The sequence below is a fragment of the Corvus kubaryi genome, unplaced genomic scaffold, assembly GCF_017639235.1.
Source record: "Corvus kubaryi isolate FWS band 111438036 unplaced genomic scaffold, C.kubaryi_AGA036_p1.0 split1-131, whole genome shotgun sequence".
In the NCBI taxonomy this organism is placed as follows: Eukaryota; Metazoa; Chordata; class Aves; order Passeriformes; family Corvidae; genus Corvus; species Corvus kubaryi.
In genome coordinates this window covers 27,551,682-27,573,025 of record NW_024582073.1, presented here as the reverse complement: position 1 = coordinate 27,573,025, position 21,344 = coordinate 27,551,682, and the positions used below count along the sequence as shown (strand labels likewise).

General features: G+C 38.3%; 1 long non-coding RNA gene across 1 annotated transcript in view; it reads left to right on the top strand.

Annotated features, from left to right (window-relative positions):
- Positions 1 to 14,666, top strand: part of LOC121676842 — a 54,557-nt gene extending 39,891 nt beyond the window's left edge. Inside the window, exon 5 of the long non-coding RNA XR_006020626.1 lies at positions 12,978 to 14,666. This is a non-coding gene — a long non-coding RNA (uncharacterized LOC121676842). The remainder of the gene's footprint in view (positions 1 to 12,977) is intronic.
- Positions 14,667 to 21,344: the final 6,678 nt, after the last annotated feature.

The window sequence follows — 21,344 nt, the reverse complement described above, 5'->3', positions numbered from 1 at the left end:
AAATGCCTTAATTTTGTAAAGACCAAATATTCCGTTAGTGGCTTTGGTATAAAAAGATTTCAAATCATTTAGAAACTCAGAGGTTTTGATTTAATCAAAGTGTACTTAACTATTCCAAGTGGAGACAATGTATTTTTTTTTTATTATTAGGATATCTGCACTATAAAAAAAGTGTGATACCTTCTCTTAGCAATGAAAATTATCTTTCAGCACACAGCTCTACAGGCTCCAGTGTACACAGAAAATGAAATTTGGATGATTATATGTTGCCATAGTATGATATTAAAGGATGGATGGTAAAATCTGAAACTTTTTAACATCCTAGAAGGAAAACTTCTGTTAATATCTACTTAAATTTACATAAATTTACATAAATTCAGGTGAAAGATGTCAGAGATAAAAATAGAGCAGGAGGGGAGATGGATAGCAGGGGGTCTGAGCCACCACTACTGTCAGTGAACAACTTTGTGACCATGGATATTTCTCTTTATTTTCTTTTTTATCCATTTTTGCCTGATCTGATAAATCCTTCCAGTTCACTGACAGGTGGCAACATTTAGTCTTGTTCATCCTTTTCTACATCAGCCATGATTTTGTGGGGTTATCCAGAGTGGCAGTGGCAGATCATCCTGTTCAGTTGGGAAGATTTAGACGGCAGAGAGGCCTCTTGACTGGATGTTATCTGGAAATCTGGATGTCTTCTGCAGGTTTTTTTCTGCTCAATCTCTTAAAACAGGAAAATGGATTTGTCACTAATCAGGTCAGCAGAATGGAAGAGAGATTCATTAAAAGATAATGTGGCAGGAAGGAGCTAACAGAAAACAAGGACAAAATTAATGTTGTAAGATATTATCTTATGAGACACAGGAGGTTTTTACAAAACATTCTATGTTAAGATATTCTTCCACCACCTATTTTTGTCTCTCTGCTTTTGAAATCAAGCTCCATTAAGTTTTCATGAATCTTAGGACAAGTGCTGTGTTCTGCCAGGAACTGTTACCTGGCAAATGGTGTGTAAAAAGAAAAGTAGAAATCCAGACAGGGATAACTACTTACTACAGCGTGTCACAGTTTGTTAATTTATGAGAGGGTTTTGGTCCTCTATCCAGAGCTAGCTTATACCATCTCTCCAACCCAAACCATCCCAATGTTAAAGCTTTTTTCTTTTTCCTTATGAAGGGATGAGGCTGGATCTTTGTTAGTTATTTAGAAACACACAGGAAAATTACATTTGAAAGTTAAGTATGCTTACAACAGCACTATAGGAAATATACAAAAGGAAATTCAGTTTTGTATGGCCATGCAGTTCTGGCAGGCTGCAGCTTTGATCAAATTATCTCTGTGACAGGCATTTTGCACGAGATCCTGAGACAGGTAAATAGTTGGAATAGGGAACATCCCCCAAATGCTATGGAAAATAAAGAAAGGATTCTCAGTAAAGTGTGATACAGGACATCTCAAATGTGGCTTCAGATGAATAAACAGCAGATAGATCCCTACCCTCAAAGAAGGTAAGGTACTGATAATGGTGTTGGAAATGGTTTTGACAGCATGAACACACTACCCACAAAGTAAATGCGTGGACTGTGGGCTTAGTTATTACAACTAATTTTGACTATGTTGTCATTGTTTCAAGCCTATGAGACTTTTCAAATGGGTTTCCAGCAGAAACGTTGCTTTCTAAAATCTGAACATGCTTTGAGAAAAAAAATAGCTTTTGTAGGTGTTTTGCTTGTAACTAGAGGGTGATACTGTGGAAGTCCCTGTTCTGATATTTCTGCAATTAAAAGCTTATTTTCTTCTGTTTTGGAAACTTAATTTATTTTCTGTGTGTAACACGAAAATGTGGAAAATTGCCAAATGTTTTAACTGACTGACATTTTAAGAAAGCACTTTGAAATCTTAAATGAAAGAGTGGTGGATAAATTACTCCTTTCCCAGTCATGGATTCTGCTTCCTTTCCAGTCCTACTGACTCTTATTTCACTGCTGTCTTTGAGTTCTTCATCTCTGTGACTGGTTTGCACCAGGACCAGGTGTCTCTCTTGAAGTTGCTAAACCAGCAAGAAGCCAACAAGTTAAAAAAAGAGAAAAAGAGATAAAAAAAATATTAGACACAGTGCTTTTCTAGATGGGCTTTCTAACTAATGTATTATAGTAAAAGTCTGGATCTACATTAGCATGAATAAAACATCAGGCAAGGGAAAACATTGAATAATTTTATTTTCCAGTTCCTCAGGTGCCCGTCCTTATATTCTTTGAAAAATTGTATTATTCTCTCCTCTCATGAGGAAGTTGCACAGAGAAGTCCACCTGTGCATCAGAAACCAGCTCCAAGCCCTGTTGCCAACACAAGAAACTCTTTATCCTCTGCCTAAAATCGATTCGGCTCATACAACCAAGAAAGTTCTGAAGCATGAAGACACACAGAATGCCTTATACCCTGAGCAACAAAAAATGCCAAGTTATTTTTTTAAAGGGAAGGATGAATCATCTGTGTGATCCAGTGCACTGCAAAGTGAACACCTCCATGAGTTGCACAGGAAGGGGGACCTGAGACTAGAACAGGGCACTCAGTTTGTTTATTCTGATGGATGTTGGCTATGGCTGCATCTTTCCACTGCTGAGAAAAAAACGTGGCAGTTCCCTGGCTGGGCTGTGACCTGTTCCTCTTGTTTGTCTCTAATCTATGATAATTTTGTTGCATGTTTCCCTCGTGCCACTGGTTCTCTTTCAACAGCTTCTTCAAACACCCTGCACTCTTCTTTAGAGCTGCCACACTGACATCCTTCTTTACATGAACATCCCACAGCTCTGCAGCTGCTGGTGTCAGAAAGGGAAAAATAACTAAAAAAAACCCCCAAAGATAGGGAATTCCCTTCATCCCCTTCCTGCTGTGTGAAATGTGATTCTCTTCCACTCTCTGATATTCACACAGGGCATCACTCACAAGATTTGCGAAAGGTTGTATATATAGAAGGCAACAATACTTTAATAATGAGTGTTTTCTCTAGTAAAAATAGGCACAACAAGTGACACAGCACCTATTTGTTCAAACAACACAGTGCATGTTTCTTTGGAGTGAAAGTAATTAATCATTATCTGAATCCTCCAGCAATGGTCTTTGCTGAAACTAAAACTGAAAAACTATGGACATAAATGTATAAACATATGTATATGAGATGCAAATCAAAGCATGGATTGGAAAGATAAACTGTTCAGTGAAGAATTACACTTGGAAAGTCTTGATCTTCTGGTTTTTTGTCCCAAACTGCTATATTCAGCTTGTGCCCCATGGAGCTGTGGAGCATTAGCTAGCAATCAGCAGCAGGTAAATAAGAAAAATATGTTATTAGTAGTTTTAAAATTGCTACAAGGGAAACTTTATCTGTGCTGAAAAATACACAGGGAGTGTGTAAATCTGTGACTGAAAATGCTGGACACACATGCTGGAAATGGCTCCTTCTGCCATCTCACTTGTTTTCTGAGTAATTCCAGCTATTGAAAAAAAACAACACAAAACAACAAACAAACTAAATAAGAATCTCAGCCTTCATTCAAAGCCATTGCACAACTTGATATGTAACACCTCGTCGTAGTCTATTTCTGCAGAAAGAGTTTCCCCCCCTTATTTTTTCCCAACAAGAAAAAAGAAGTTTAATGTCCCCTCTTCCTCCTTCTTCCCCCACTTTATATCCTGAGCATGATACCATAAAATCTGGAATATCTCTTTGGTCAGTTGGGGTCACCTGTCTTGGCTGTGTCTCCTCCTACCCTCCCAGGCACCCCCAGCCCCTCCCCAGCCTGGCCTTGGCTCTGTGTGAGCCCTGCTCAGCAACAACAAAAACATCTCTGTATCACCAACCCTGTGTTCAGCACAAACCCAAAACACAGCCCCAAACCAACCACTGGGAAAGGAATTAACTCTACCCAGCCAAAACCAGCACATTCAGTAAGACAGTTTGGTGATAGCTGTTATTGCCTTGATTATTTTTTCCCCATCTCACAGTTTTTCACAGATATAAGAAAGGAACTTACTGTGCATTGCACACACAAACATAGCCAAATATTTTGGTTCTTCTCCCAGAACTGAATCCCCAGCACTGCTGTGAAGCAGCTGGGAGCTGGAAATGCAATCTTGGTACTGGTATAGCAGGAAGAATACAAAGTAGCCCATCTTGGGGTTTCAGACTCCTGGAGCTGCTCTGAGTAACTCACAATCCAGGGCAGGTTTTTGCCTGCTGAGGGCCTCATTATTGCAGTGACCTTTTCTGTCCTACAGATCTTCAGCCCTGCTTTTGTACTTTTATCTGCTTTGCCTCACTCCTGTCTTAATCTCCCTCTTTGTCTCCCTAATTTTTTTTTGCATTGTTTCTGCTTTATTTTTTTCCTTAAAGCCTTCTGCTGACAAAATGACAATTTACACTGAAAATAGGTGTTCCTAAATTCTATGGGAAAGGGTGTAGCTTGGCACAGGCACTGAGAGGGTTGAGGATTGTAGATTTATATCTTCTACTTAACTCTAGTTTAAGCTCTGACTGTATTTGTATTCAGAGCTGGCACAACTGGGGAAGGAAGACCTCCCATCTCCAGTCTCAGATAAAATGATAGATGACAGAGATAATGAAATGAAAGTATCAAAATTCAGTTGTGTCCATTTGGATATTTTTAACATAAACATAGACTGGTGCACATACTGTTTCACAATCTTTATAATACAGCAAATGTCTTACATTAAATGTTAAAGAAAAATTATCTTCCCTCTGACCTCCATACTGCTTGTAAGCCACGACTTAGGATGCTTATGTTATTTTTAAATTTTGCCTGAGTTTCAAATGCAGGTACTATCTAATTTCTCTTTTCTTGCTGGCTATTCAAAGTGCTTGTTACTGCATAGATGTGGAAAGTTAACTCAGGATGAACATATTTGGTGATTTATTTCAGCATTATCACTATCTCAGTGTCACAGTTCTAAATACACAGCTGTGACAACCTACACATGCTCAGCCTACAGATGTTGATGACCACAATTGGAGGAAGTGGAATGGGAAGAGATGAATGGGACAGGAAGGACCCCTGTGATCTCTATGCCTTACATGAACAATCTTTTAAGAATGTATTGTAGAGAAAGAAGAAAAAAATGTGAACATGGAGAATCTTTGTTTTCATTCCTGTATTGCTGCTGGCACTCCAGATGCAAACCTTCTGTTTTCACTCTTGTATTTGAGATGCCCAACATGCCATCCAGAAAGACAGTGCTTCTCTGCCTTGCAATAAGGAAAAAAATAGGTATGGCAAGTAAAAAGTTGAAATTCACATCATGGCAGCCGAAAAATCCAGCTTTTTGTCTAAAAGTAAAAAGCCTTTCAAAGCCAGGAAGAGGTCTTGAACAAAAGCTTTTACAATCTGAATAGAAATAAGAGACAGAAAAAACCCTTTTCCAGCCTCCCAAGCTGTTGCATCTCCATTATGATTTTCTCTGACCTTGACAACTTGAGTCTGGTTTTGTTTAGCTCACCTTTTTGTTTTGGCCTTTGCACACTACTCTGTACATTTCCCCACATGTGTCTGGTGCATCTGATAAGCCCTTTATCTCAAAGCCTTTCATTATCATCATTCTACTGCTCTCTGTGATTAGGTATTCAGAAATTGATTCCCGCTTTTGTCCTGCCCATTGCACAAACATCCATTTCCAGCCTATTCAGTTTTGCAGTTATGTATGTTCATGATTTTTCTGTGGGGAAAATGCTGGGAAGAAACCACCTTTTCTTTCCATTGTCACAGGCCAAAACCTCCTTTGAGACTTCCCTTTGTCCTGATACTTCTGAGAAATCTCGGCGGAGGTCCTGATGTATAAGAAGTTCTGCCTCCCTTGCAGAACAATAAAACACCAATATTTCCCTGTACTTCTTGATCTGTGTCTCAGCCATTTCTTTCCTCCAGTCTCCTATAGAGATTAAAATCTACTTTAGATCCACATTTTAAAAGTTCTTAAAGTCAGATCCTGGTCATAAGTGTCACCACAGAAATTATGATGGAGAAAAAGGTATTGCTATCTCACTCTTACAGAGAGTTAAATCAGGAAGACAGCAAGTAACACATCAGTGGCAGAGCTGCAACTTAGCCCCTATCTTCTGAATTCCAAAATGGGCTTTCTCTATGGAAACAGCCTTTCTTGCTTACTAAATATTCATTGGAACTGTGCATTACCTTTCTCTATGTTATGTAGTGTGTGATTAGCCTGAAGTCAAATTATGGGACTTTCATTGGCATTCCTTTCTGTCAGTGCAAGAGATCTTTCTTAACCCTTTGCCCATACTGCCTTTAAGCAAATGGTATTGTTCTGCCAGTTTTCAGAATCCTACATTTATCATTCCAGGAGTTAAAGGCAAAACCAAACAACTTACTCCTTTAATCAATATGATGGCCAATTTTATTTATCCCACAGTCCCCTTCACTCTCCCTGCAGTTCTCTTCATGCTCTCAGAAATGCTGGACTTCTAGGGATTTTTTTACCCATTTAGCTCTTCACTTTCCAGTGCCTTCACTTCTTTGCTTGTAACAAAGACAGATGCGTGTTGACTTCTGTGAAGCTGGTCAAATTCAGGTGTATGGTCTTGTTTACCTGTTTATTTTATTTTATTCACAGCTACCAAAGTGTCAATATGAGCAATGCCAGAACCTAACATAGGCTGTCTTGGTCTTACAGGACTTCAGCAAACTATATAGTGGTAAACTTTAATATTTCCAATTTGCCAATAAGCTAAGTTTATCTGAAGGAGTTTGGATTGGAACTTAATATTATTATAATTGTTAATATGCATACAACAGACCTCAAATCATAGCAAGAATTTTTTAATAAGAAAAACTTTCTGGCTGTCAATGATGAACTTCACCTGCACTGTATTATTGTAAGACCTGCTTAAGATTTATAACATCTGTGAATGGATGAATTTTGTTATGTCTTTTTAGTAACAGGGTAGTTGAGGCAGAAGGGAATCAGCCAGCACTTCTTGATGTACGTACTTGGTGGGTTCTGTGTGCCCTGAGACCTCACCAATTGATTTTATCTCTGGAACTGTTGCAGTATCTATGCCCCATGGAGACTAATGCACACAGAGAGAATCATACCACTGATTAAATGGTCTGAAAACGCATTTAGATATCTACCTTCAGGGGCTGAATTTTATAGAGAACAACATGTTCTTTGCAAGCTGTGTTTCAATGCCCAGGATGTCACATCCCACTGGCACTCAGCTGGTGTAAACTGGAAGAGTCCATTAAGTTCCCAATGGGGAGTTAAGCATTACCAAAGTGTGAGCTCTTGGAAATGATGCAGCTCAGGAGGACTGTCCACATGAGTGTGAAAATTGCAGGTTTTCGGCAATAGCAGGAGTGCTGGCAATTCAGCACTGTCAATTTTAAACTTGGATGGTGGTTTCCTGTCTAGTAGGTCTGCCCAAGTTATGACAGATTGTAATCATCCTCAGCTTCTTTGGTACCAAACTGATGTGACCATTTTATAGACATTCAGAGGTGTCTATTCTTTCTGGGGGGGTTGCTGCTACCTGTGGTGATGCAGAGCATTTTTCTCTGGAGTTTGAAGTCACATGCAACCACCAGAGCTGAGTGCATACACAAACCCTCATAAATTAACTGTATTGCACTTGGTGTAGCTTACTAGTAATGGCTAGGTTGGCTCCCATAGCAAACACTTATGCAGGGCATAAAACAGTTGTAAAGAGAACCTTCAGTTAGAATTTCAGATATAAATGTCTGCATCCATCTAATATTAAGTGAGAAGACTCCCACAGCAGATATATAGAAGTTTGGCATTTAAGTTGCATTAAATGCAAAATTTCTGTACTGATCTTAATGCTGCCTTGAATGAGGAAAAAAAAATTAGATCAACTGGTGCTTTGATTAGCTTTTTTTTTTTTTTAATATTTAATCAATTCCATACCAGCTGAGGCTGCTAAATTCTATTGAAAAGTTTGTCCAATAGATGTTCTGTGCAATCTTTTCATTGTTTGGATTTCTGGAATCAATAACACCTATGAAAAGTAATTTGTTCCACTGTTCTGTTTTAAGTTCCAATTCTTACACTATAGCCAATAATCCCAGATATTTCTTAAGGTATATTAGTTTCATAATTTAAAACTGGGCAGTGCAACAGAAAAATCTTTCTTGTAGAGAGTCACCAGCAAAAAAATTGCCAAAATTATATATGTAATAAATCATAAAAATAAATCAAGGAACTTCTGTTGAAGAAACTGAGTAAAAAAATTATTGAGCATCACTTAAGGTGATGCTTTGCTTGTCTTCATTGTAGGTTGATGTGATCTGCCTTAAACACAGGGGAATACAGATAATTTCATGAGTTATGAATTAAATATGAGTCAGCGATAGGGGGAGTGATAGGAGAGCACCAGTGAGAGAGCAGCTGTTGGCGTGTGTGAGTTTTCATGGCTTACATATCAGTCTAGCTGATGCTGACCCAGTTCCGAGCTGTCCGCGCTGATGTTGCTGAACAGAACGTGGTTTCATCCACACAAATCAACTTTGCTTGCTGCCCAAGACATGGTTCTGCATCTGCATAACAAATGTTCAGTCATATTTCATTTTCTAAACGTTGTTGGGGACCAGAAAACCATCTGTGAATCAGTGGAATCATAACTTGCACATGGTTCGAGAGCCCTTCTGTTGACTTTTGACTGGGACTAATTTCAGGCCATGAACTACAGACAAATGTGGAGATTTGGGGCTGAAAAAATAGCTGGGTAAAGCTACCAGTGACCATAACCTGATATAACATACTGCCCAAAGAGGAATGAATATATCAGGGGATGTCAGAGCTTATTTTTTAACTAATCTATGATACAGTTTAGGTGGCTTTAAGGAAAATGGGATTAATTTAGCAGTGGCAGTAGTCCTGAATACAGCAGATGCCCACGTTGTCCATTTCCTCAGCCACAGTCCAGATGATGGGGCACAGTGAACCTTCAGCAAACTTGTAGATTATGCTAAATTATGGGAAGAGGCTAAGATACCAAAATATAGAGTTTCAGACCAACTGAGTTTGTTAGTCTGCAGCACTGAGACAGGAGACAACTTGCAAAGTCCACCAAGGAGAAGCTGAAGTTTTTAATGTGTGCTGGGAAATGCTCCAAAATCTTGCACACAGCTCTTCAAAGCCTGGGAACTCCCTTCTGGAAAGGGCCTGAGAATTACTGTGGATGGAGTAGGAGCCAAAGGTACACTCTCATCTTGAGTTAAAGCATTCCTGAGGTTCAGGTCATTTCATGCAGCACAGGAAGAGGTTGCCCAAAGAGACTGAAATCTCCACCCTCAAATTTTTAGGGTTGACTAGGTAAAATTGCCAGTTATGTGGTTCATGGTTGCCCACAGCCCTACTTTGATCCAAAGGCTGAAGGTCTCTAAGGGTGCCTTCCAAAAAATATGTAAATAATTCCCTATCTACATCAGGCTCTGTAGCTCTGAGTTGAAAACAGAAGATTTCTGAGTTAATGCAGGTCTCCAAACCTGCACGTTTCAGGGCTGTGCACCAACCTCAGCTCATGTTCTGGGAGCAGAACAAGGCTGTCCTCATTGAAGCAGGATTATTAGTTCAGGAGCAACATTATTCTGACACGACTGCTGCATTTCTACATCAAGAGCTATTTTGTTTGCAGTTATTTTGAGTGTCTCTCTAGAACACTGTTTGCAAGAAGGTTGTCCTGGGGTTTAAAACAAGTAACAGACATTTCAGTCCACACTGAAAGCAACAATTCCAGTACACAAATTCTGTAAAGTACTACACTAGATGTTGTAAAAGAAACTAGAATTTTGAGGCAGGAGCAAATTTTATGCAACTTTAAACTCATTTTGGACACCACTGATATATATTTCATTGCAGAGATATTGAACTGCTACACAAAATAAAGAGTTTGAATTGGTATTTTGGTTTATGTCAATATTGGAGGTTTATATCAGTATTTCTCTTTGAGATCCTAATTATTGTTTTCAAAACAAAATGAATCACAGAATCACTAAGACTGGAAAAGACCTGAGTTCATCAAGTCCAACCTCCAACCAATCCCCTCCCTGTCAGCCAGACCAGACCACTGAGTGCCACATTCAGTTGTTCCCTGGACGCTTCCAGGGACAGTGACTCCACCACCTCCCTGACCAACCCATTACAATGCCTGACTACCCTTCTCATGAAGAAATCCTTCCTCATGTGCATGAGGCCCTGGCACAGGTTTCCCAGAGAAGCTGGGGCTGCCTCATCTGTGGAAGTGTTCAAGGTCAGTTTGGACAGGGTTATGAACAACCTGTTTTAATGGAAGGTGTCCCTGCCCATAGCAGGGGGTTGAAACAAGAGTCCCTTCCAACCCAAACCATTCTGTGATTCTGTGACTCTATGATTTCCAGCCACCTTTTCAGACTTTCTTTATTTCAAGTAAATAAGTTACGACTTATTATGGTTCATATGTTAATTTGTGAAGGGAAATCTGTTCCTCCCAGTCATTTAGCCATTGTCATATTGCCTATTTGATGCGCCAGAATCACAGGCTTGGGGTTGACTGCACATTAAACACTGTGGAGCAGTTTCCAAGTTCTGAACTTGCCATAAGCAAGAGATGCAACTTCTGTTGCTGCCCCCAAGGGCTATTACAACATCCAGCAAGATGCCATGGATAAATAATAGGTTTTGCACCACATATGTTAAATTCTACATTATCCTCAGAGGAACTTACTGAATATAAAATTTATAAAGTTTATAGAGGCATAGCCTATCTAAATCTTTCTTTAAGACACGAAATCTCCCTGACTGACTTCAGTATGGAAACTACTTACAGGAAACTCAGCTGTTTAGCTGTTTTATACTCTGGATGACTGCTCAGTTTTCAGAATAACAAAGTTCTTAAGCATGTGAATGCTCCCTTGGCTTCAAAGTAATTTCTCTTACTTTCCAAGTTATACACAAAAGCTTAAAAGCTTAAAATCTTTTGTCATTCACAGTTCATTTCAGAAAGAGTAGTCATTGTGCTGTACTTCACCTTTGAGACAGTTCTCACAGAAAGTAGAATATCCGTTGCTGCTTGAGCAAATAGTGGAAAAGTTAAGTGTGAGGTTAACTGCTCTAGCATGATATAAAGACTTCAGAATACTTCAGTTTAGGACAGAACTCAAACACAACTTTGTTTTCTGTAAGCCATCTGTATTTCTGTAATTGGCTCCTATCAACCCCTCAGAATGTGTTTTCACACCCCTCTAGGACTTACATTTTAGTCAGTGGCCATGCTGACACCATTCTGCTGCAATAAACCAGGAGCATGTCCCAGAGGACAGATCCTCTGAGCTCCTTACAGAGATCCTTATGGCATCACACGACAGTCTGGAATAGAGTTCCAGGAGTGCATTGAGGTCACTTACACACCTCCCAGAAAACGTGTCTGAGGAGTGCTTGTCGAGTGCTTACCACACTCCTGCTTCCTCCTGAAGGACGCCGCTCTCTGAAATATCTCACATGAGACTCGACCCTTTTTATCTGCTTGGCTGCTCTGCCCCACACAGCATTAGCCAGCTCTCTTGAAGTACCATGGAATCTCACAACAAACTTCCACAAGGGTGAGACTGATCACAGATGTGTTTACAGCTGGGATGGAGCTCGGCATCAGCTCCCAAAAAGATCTGTCTGGAAAATTCAGTACAGCAACAAACTCCAGAAGCTTTGCTCCTTCCTTGACAGCTGTTTATTGATTTTATAACCAAATGCTCCCTAGTGAGGAGCTCCATGAGCCAACACTCTTGGCTGAATAGAGGTTTTGTTTGCCAAAGAGCTCTGATTTGGTTGTCAAGCTGGAAAGCCAAAGCCAAAATAGGCACCTAGTCAATGCTGGTGAATAATTAGGATCACAAGTCCCCTGAAGTTAGTGTAAGAAGTGAGAAGTAGGAAGAAATCAAAACTTGCCCCATAGCTGTAGTGTGGTATAGGAGGGTATCAGTACTCAGATGGAAATTTTCAGCTATCCCCAAGATTTTCACCAGCAGTTTCTCCTGTACGTAGACTGATAGGCATGGCTTGTGTGCTTACATGTGTTAATTGACATCCTGGATGAAAAGTCTGACCCTCCCAGAGATTTCTGAAGGAATTCCTGCTGCAGAATTGGCCATTATGCATAGATAAGGAACTTGTAAATAATCCATAACAAGTACTCCTGCAGATGAGGGAGGCCTTTAGAAATATCACAAACCACTCTCACATGTGCTATATATTGGAAGACTACAGCTTTCCACTTTTGACTCTAAGAGGATAAAAAGTAAAAATCTAACCTTGGGTTTTCAGAAAACATATATACACACAAATGTGTATGTATTTGCTTTGACACACCAGAGACCACGATCCTAAATTTGGCCAAGCTTGTAGGATTCTTTTTATTCATTTCAATGGATTTCTACTCTTATGCTTAGTTTGGCAGGACTTAAAACTGTTACCTTTGATGGTTGGCCTTTAAAATCAACTTTTATGTTGAAGCCCACATGGGGCAGCACTGTCCTTGGTACATAAAGCACCAACAAAGAGGAGAATTGATCTAATTGAAGCCCCTTGGGACTAATGCTAATCAAGATTAATGAGTAAGAAGTGAAGAGTCCATACGAAGATGTGCAAGGGGTTTGGGCACAACTATAAATTGGAAAGGACCTGGAATGGGTGGAATTCATAGCATTTATTAGAATGATTACCACACACATTCACAAATCAGAACACATTTGTAAGAAATTCTGGGGACAGATCCCACTGACTGGGTAATGGAAGAAAAGAGCTTGTTTATAAAATTGAAAATAAAAGAGAAAATGTCTGATGTTAAGTGTTTAAGACATGTATCTTGCCTTGCCTATGACCTGCAGTCATTGCTGGAAACATTCGTAAAAAACTGGACAAATGTTGAAACTAATTATATATTTCCTCAGGAGGAAGAAAGGATGCTGAAAGACTGCTCTTGGGGTGAAGAACCAGCTGGTGGAGATCAAAGCTGTTAAAGAGTATGAGGTTTAAAAAAATCTTGCACAGATGAAGCAACAGTGGTTTATAACAATCACAAGAATGCTCTCCTTGAAATGATGGAAGTTCATCTTTTGTTGGAGAATGTAGACAAATTAATAAGGGAAAGCATGTACTGCACCAGAAGAATAATGGTAAAATCTGAAGCAAGATAAAAGCACAATGTGAGATTTACCAAAGTAACTGCTTGTCACATCTGCAATTTGTTATCTTCCTGTTTTAGCTTCATTTCATGAGAGAAAAAGCTATTTAATGATTCAAGAAGGGGAAAGGGTCAATAGCAGAACTGTTTTCTTCATATGACCTGAAGCTGTAGGGCTGGAATAAGGTAGAGGTTGAGTCTTTGAACTGAATATTTTTGAATATTTTAGAGCAAAAACCTATCAGAAGGATGGGGAGGAAGGTAACAGTCTATGAGATAATGCAGACAGTTGGACTTGCTGTGTTTATTGTAAGGCTGGAGGCAAAGGACTGAGTGCAATCAATGAGGCTGAGAAACATAAGTGTATAATTACAATTGCTGTAAATATAATTACAGAAAAAAATAAAAAAGATAAAACTCAACTGACTAGATCTTGGATCCAATTCCAAAATGAGCAGTACATTCCTTCTGAGAGTCATTTTTTAGATGGATGTAAAGAAAAGATACATGAGCAGAAGTGATTAAGTAAAAAATTATTTGGAAAAATGTGTCTGTGGGAAAGAAGTGGTTGGTGGTTTTTTAAGTGTTCTTATGCAAGAAAAAGAGAATAACTAACTTGAAGTGAATTATTAAAGAACAGTAGAAAATGGAAAATGTTAACTTTATATTGCTAAATTTGTGATATTTACAAGTATAACTTCAATTAATCTTGTTGTAGTCACTCCATTTATAGCCCGTGGATGAAGTGGACTTTTCTAGGACACAATTCCTTTCATCCTAATGAAGACATCTAAATTAAGCCAGATGAATTGCACTCAAGTAGTGATTCTGTCATCCCAATGAGTACAAAGAAAATTTAAATGCCTGCCTCATATGTAGATATCTACATTTGTAGGCATTTCAAGTCGGGTGATATGAATCTCATTCTACGACTTTATTTAGGGTGGCACCAGTCACAAGTAAAGCAAAGGCATTAGATAAGAAAGGATTCTTAAAGTTAGATAGCCAGACCCAGATTCAAGCAATGGGATGAGACTGTCAGATAACAATATCAAACATCACCAAGTCAGAAGAATTTCTCCCTAAAATATGGACCTGAAGCAGAAAAGAAATATTAAGAGTGTCAAAAATGTTCATGTAAAAAGAAAAGGGGGGGTTTTTTTCAGCTCTTCTTTGACTTACTAATGAAGTGTGTGTTAGATTTTGTATACAGTAAATAAAAAAAAAAAGGGAAAAGTAGTGAAACGTTCATTTGATTGTTTATGTTGAGACCAGCAAAAATATACCAGTATCTTCACCAGGAGCTGAGGAACAGCTGGGTAATTAAAAACGTGAGCAAAAGACCAATTATTATTGTTATTTTGGGGCTTAATGACATCCCCCAGGGCAAAACTATTTAAGATGGGATTGGATCTATGTTGCACTTTTTTTCCCTCAGTATCCTTCCCATAGTAAGGAAAGACATAAACCTAGCATCAGTGGGTGTATCTCTGTCTCCCTTCCTCTATCCTCCCAATATTTAAAGGAGAGACAAGGAGACTTTAGGAGAGACAAGCAGCCACCATATCACAAAGAAATTTGGGAAAAGGGCGTGTAACTGTCAGATTCGTAGGGTCATACTTTGTTTGCATTATTATACTGGGGAAAAATAGAGATGTACTTAAAATTTCTCTAATGGGAAAGCTTCTTGAGCTTGGATTCCATTAGGCATTTGATGCAAACCAGATCTGCAGCAGAAAACGAATACAGAGGGACTTAACACCTTGAAAATTGAAGTGTAGAAAACAAATTAATGGATGCCTGTGGAGTGGTCTTCCTCTGGCAATGAGAACAGTTCAGTGCTGCAGTAAATTAGACCAGATTATTTCTCTGAATAGAACTTTATTGCAAATGTCTTCTCTTATTTTGTTGGTAAATAGTTTACAATTGGTTGTGATACCCTACAACTATGTTGTGCTTATTATTCATAAGAATTTGCCAAGAAAATGCACTTTTAAGTAATTTCCAATCTCTGAATCACTTGCTAGCTGCTTCTCAGAGGCTGTACTACAAAAACAGTCTGTCACATACTTAATCTGGGATTAATGGAATTTATTCTACACTGGGCTTGGGGTCAAGCCACATTCACAAGTCTGTGTGCATTTTATTATGTTGGCTGCTCACACATTTTTTGGAGACTTGATTAGGTGACGAATATGAAAAAAAAAAGAAAAGAGAGGAGGAATGTACAATAAATAATGCCATTTGCTTTTTAAAATTAAAATTTAAAAAAGAAAATATGTTGGTTTTAATAACCTCTCAGGATTCAAGAACCTTTTTGCAAGTGGAAAGCACACGTTCAGATACAGACAAATAACTAACAACACTTTATGAATCAGGTAAATTGGATTTTGTCCTCTTTCCTGCAATGAATTCAGAAGAAACTAGAGCCCTATTTGGCTTTGATCTGGGAAAGTATAAAATAGGTAAACTTAAAAATTTGCTGCTTCAAAAATAAAACATGCACAAGAGATACAAGACGCAAGTAGAACAAAAGGAGTGAGGACATGATCTATAATTTTATTTTTACTTAATAACTTCATTGTGAGGATCAGGCAGATTTTGTTATGGAGCAATAAATTACAGGGTCAGCCAGGAATAAGCATGGAAGCCAAGGAATCCAGCCTGTTGGTGACAGACCAGCAGCTTCTTGAGAGCCAGTATCTCGACAGGTTTAGCTCTCCCTGGTGCAATAACTTACTTTTTCCTCTGTGAATCTATTTGCAAAGCTTCGGTGTCCTGGTACAGGTTCATTTCTAATGAAATAGAAATGAAGACTGCCCAAGGAGTTACAGTGAAGGTGTTGGGAGGATGCACCACCCACAGTGATGCCAGGTGCTGGGAAATGCAAGTGTAACTGCAGAAACAATACTCTGCACTGTCTTTGGAATGATTTCACTGCTCCTGGAGCCACAGTCTGCTCTTCACTTGTCCAGCCTGCACATTTTTAGGTGTTCAGCTTTCCACCTGCCTGCTGCCCACAGCTTCTTTCCCTGGGACAGTGGTCAATGTGGGGCACAGGGAAAACTGCTGCACAAGTCTAAGCAGGGTTTAAAAAATTCCACAAAGTTCTTTCCTTCATTGCTTTCACTCTGCTGATTCACAAGCTGAAATAATTGTGTTTTTCACATTATTCCTAAATCCTTATATTATCTGCTAAATAATTTCTGGTTAATTCCAAACTTGTACTTTTTTGCTACCATGCCCCAAAGAACTATAACTTCATGGATTCACTCATTCCTTGATCTCTCCAAAGGCAACAGGAATTCCAAGTAGCTCAGTAGATCACAACAAAGGTTTTTGTGGTGTGGAATGGTTGAATAAAAACTTGTGTTTATGAAACTGTTGTTATTTTCTTCCTCAAAGAAATGATTCAACGATTCAAAATGCATGGACGGATGGGCCATCTCTTTATATTGTCTTCATCAGATCCACCCTGGAGCAAGAAAAGAAAAGCTAATGGATCATATAAAATGAAACAGTAAAGTCACATAAATGCAAGCATTTCTTTTCCTTTTAAGCCATTAATGTTGAATACCATAATGCATCAGTTCGTATTTTTGCTTCACTACATTCAGAATCAAATCACCTCACTTACTTTGAATGAAGTAAAGTTGCTTTATTTTTCAGGACACTCATGGATTATCAAATGATCTATGGAAGAATAAAATACGTTAGAATAAAAAAATATATATTGAGTTATAAATCCAGTATTTTGACCTAAATAGTGTAAATCTTCTTATAAGCAAAAAAATTTAAAATGCTGTACATTCCTATAACAAGGATTTCAGAATATGATAGTATATAAAAATTATTTTGTATTTTCTTGGTGTAATAAAATGAATGTAGTATATGTCTATGGATGGAAACTCCAAATGTTAATGTTAGTACATTAACAAAAAGTGACAAAAAAAGTGATACATCAAAAAGTAATTCCAGAAAAAGAGGGGAAAAAAAAAGTAGTACACTGTGATTTTCATATCAGGTTGCATTATGTGCATGACGTATATTCGTCCCTGTGCATGCATATTAATGTGGCACTGTGAAGTGCTAGAGGTTTGGTGAGCATTCTGTCTTGAATGATGATATCCCTGTTTTCAAATCCATTGAACATCAATTTGTAAATTTTTTTTACAAGTTGGGGTTCAACTTGTAAAGAATATCTCTTATTTCAGATTTTCCAGGAGATTGTCATTGTTGCAAGTGTAAGCCAAGGCTGGTCTTCAGATATTAATTTTTCTAAGGTTTTTCTTTTTAATCTTCCTCACCTTTTGTTAGTACAAAACCCATGCTCTGCAACTGATTTTATTGTAAGAGGGAATCCGTTCATGGGACAGTTGAAGTGGGATTTATTGGACAAAATATAGACAAGATCATATCCAGCCTTCACCAAGCAACCCTTGGATACTTTATATTCCTTTCAGAAAATTGGGTGGTTTTAGAGAGTTTGAGTATCTAAATCATAAGATATAAGGTTTCTAAACAAGCACCTTCCACCAGACACCTTCCACTATCCAGGTTGCTTCAAGTCCCGTCCAACCTGGCCTTGGACACTTCCAGGGATCCAGGGGCAGCCACAGCTGCTCTGGGCACCCTGTGCCAGAGTCTCATCACCCTCACAGGGAGCAATTTCTTCCCAAGATCTAATCTAAACTTGCCCTCTTGTTTAAAGCCATTGCTCCTTGTCCTGTCACTTCAGGCCCTTGTCCCAAGTCCCTCTCCAGCTCTCCTGGAGCACCTTCAGGCACTGGAAGGGGCTCTAAGGTCTCCCTGGAGCCTTCTCTTCTCCAGGATGAACACCATCAACTCCCCCAGCCCATCAGTCTTCATGTAACATGAAAATGTGCATTTGAGTCCTGGAAGCAAATAGAGAATTTGGTGATGCACCAGGATAAAAACACACTCAGAACGGAGGACAGAGGATTATTATTGGCTGTGTTTTTTCCATTTACATGGCCAATGTGAAAGGATATGATGCACAATGAACATTTCTAAAGACTCCTTGTCACCCTAGGGAAGTTATTTGTTTATTTTGGTTCTAAAGTCATGTACAGAAACAACTATCAGCTTTTTCCATTTAATGTGTTTCTATTGTATGTCTTTAGTGCAGGACTGGTCTTTGTTACGTGTTATCTTAGTGTCATTTCCTAAAGAATTCTCTGCTGACTGTGAACCTAGAGAGAAGTAAAAACCCCCAAAATAATGAAAATAAATAGGTTGGTTTTTTTTATTCATGACTGCCAGTGGTAGATGCATTTTACACATACATTTTAAACTTGTTCAGAGATTCCAGTTTCAGTGCTCTGATGTTATGTCAGTGTTCTCAGACGTTGCTATATTGCAGAAATAAGTCACACTCAGCTGAATGACTGTGAGGGAGAGTATTACATAGAATAACTCCAAAGCAGAATGTTAAACTTTGCGTTTTCAGATGCAAGCAAACTGATGGTTTGATGAAATGGTATCAGTAGTACAGGAACCTCCAAGGGCCCCTTCAGCAGCCACAAAAGGGGCTTTAAAAAGACTGCAGTAATTGCCTGAAAAGAGCTGTGTGATCATTAACTGTTAACCTGAAACTTCAGTAATGTTTTATTTTACCCATGAGTGCTTTTTTCTCTTTCAGAGTGAGCTCTGCTGCACTGTCAATCTTCCCAGAAAAATCCCCTCAACCTTGCTGGTGCTGTGGTATGAAACTCTACCTGCTCTCTGACCAAAAATGACCTGGCAGGTTGCTGGCACCAGCAGAAGATAGTAGCATAAAATCATCACTTATGTAATGTAATTGGAAGGACTGCCAAGAATAATATGGAGATTTTTTTGCTAAATCACAAGGGGAAAAAAAACCTGGAGATAATTTTAAACCAAGTCTACCAAAAAAAAAAAAAAAAAAAACCACAAAAAAAACCCACAAAAAAACCCCCACGGCTCTTTAAGCTGTATTATGCAGTTATCCCCCACACCATCAGTTTTAGCATGGTTTTGTCACAGTGTATCATCAATGTGGAAATATAAGTTTGTGCCCTGGAAACTTTATTGACAGATTAGCAGGTGTATAGGCAGCATAAATACAGTCAAATGCACACAGGGAAGCTGGAGTTGCTATAAGAGCTCTACTTCTCCCTTTAACACTGACGGGTGTGGCAATTCTCTCCGTTTTTACTGCAGGACTAATTAGCTGAAATGAGTAACATATTTAGGCAATAGCACTGTTATTAGCTCAGGAGCTGCCACATTTACAGGAAATGTGATTATCTCCTGGTAAATGTGCTCTCTGTATCAGGGTTAATTATGCCCTTGTAGGATGCCATATAATATTTTTTTTTTTTAACCTAAGGATGACAAGCATGGGCTTTGCTGTCTCTCTTGCAAAGGTTACAGCAGAAATTCAGATTCCGACATAAAAGTGTCTACCAGCACTGCCAAGTTATTGAAAACGAGTAAATATAGTCATTTTCAGTTGTCTTATTCACTAAGAGGGAGGAGGAAGTGTGTTTAATGAAAAAGTTTGTGAGAAATTATTTGAATTTAGGTTTCATAAAAAGATGAAATATTAACACAATTCTCAGGTTGAATTGATACCCAGGATGGGTATCCTGTGGTTTTTCTTGGGTTTTTTTCAGAGAACTTAAACCTAGGCAATCATTTAATTAATCTTTTTCCTATGGCACAGAATATCTTTGTCCTCACCATTTCCTAGACCAAATAATCAAGATCCAGTGGTTTTTGGTGCCTAAAATGTGACTAAAGCATAATAACACAAACAGTTGAAATGGAAGCTGAGCTAAGGTTCAAGGTCCACTCTTATTGCTTTGGGTTGTGAGTTCATGGGTTCTCACAGACAGATTAGAGTGGGAAAAAGAAAAAAATAAAAATAGAATAGCAATACAATAGATTTAAACATGCAGTAAGCAAGAATAGAGCAGATACATTTTGATTGCGACAGTTAGCAGAATTATGGAGGTGCATCAGTTTATCTCATGCCAGTCTCTTGGGGTATCCTGGAATGAGACTTTCTACTACAGGACAGTATAGAACAGGAGTTAATATAAAGCTTTTACTTGCCTTTTCTTTACATTTTTCCCATTGACAATAAAGTGATTTGCACAAACTGGAGGTTATAGTCTGGATTCACATCTCTGTCTGCTCTGAAAACCCTGTGGTTCTAAGGGTAGAAAGAACTTCTTGGACTGCTGCTCTCCCACAATGTTCATATCTCAGAAACTGGATGAAAGAACAAACAGAGATAATCTCATGAATATGCATTTTATAATTTCTAATTCACATTTTAAAATAGAAATAAGGCCTGAACTCCATGATCTTACTTTAGAACCGACTGAAGAGAGGTGTGTGTATGTTGTGTGTGTGTATGTATGTGTGTATATATATATGTGTGTGTGTGTGTAAATAGAATTTTGATTAAATTTTCTAATATCAACAGAAAAATGATGTCTTCTAATTAAATTTACAAAACCCCACAACCTAATCTGTAGTTTTCTGGTCCCTGTTTGCAGCAATACAGTTGAAAAATCATTTAAATTAATACACATAAAGAAAAGAAACTACAAGTCATCCTAGGTGATAGGTTATAGAAAATCAAAAGCGATAGAATCAAAATGAAAAAAACCCTTTTTACTTCTTTTTAAACTATTCAGCTAGTTAGTGATGAAGCCTGTGGAGAAACAGAAAAATAATTTTGTGGTTGAGTTACCCAAAATTAGGCTGAATAAAGCTTCTTAAACAATGCTATAGAGAACAATTCCACAGTAATGGCAATAAACTTAGATGATCTCAGATTATCTCTTCCAAAGATGATTCTTATGGGGCTACTTTTTTAGCTGACATACCCATTAATGGCTTATAAAGGAGAAATAAAGAGAGTGAATACAAAAGGCTGTTAATCAAACAAGTTTCCCCTAATTGGTCAAGGTACCTTTTTACACTCAGACATCCATTAGAGTCTCTACCACCTTGATCACAGTGTTATGTTACATATTTTCCTTAATGTAAATAATTTATGTATTATGTGTTCGGGCATTAGAAAAAAAGCTTGAAAAAACACTGTAGAAGATGTTTAATTTGTCATATGCTTTAATGC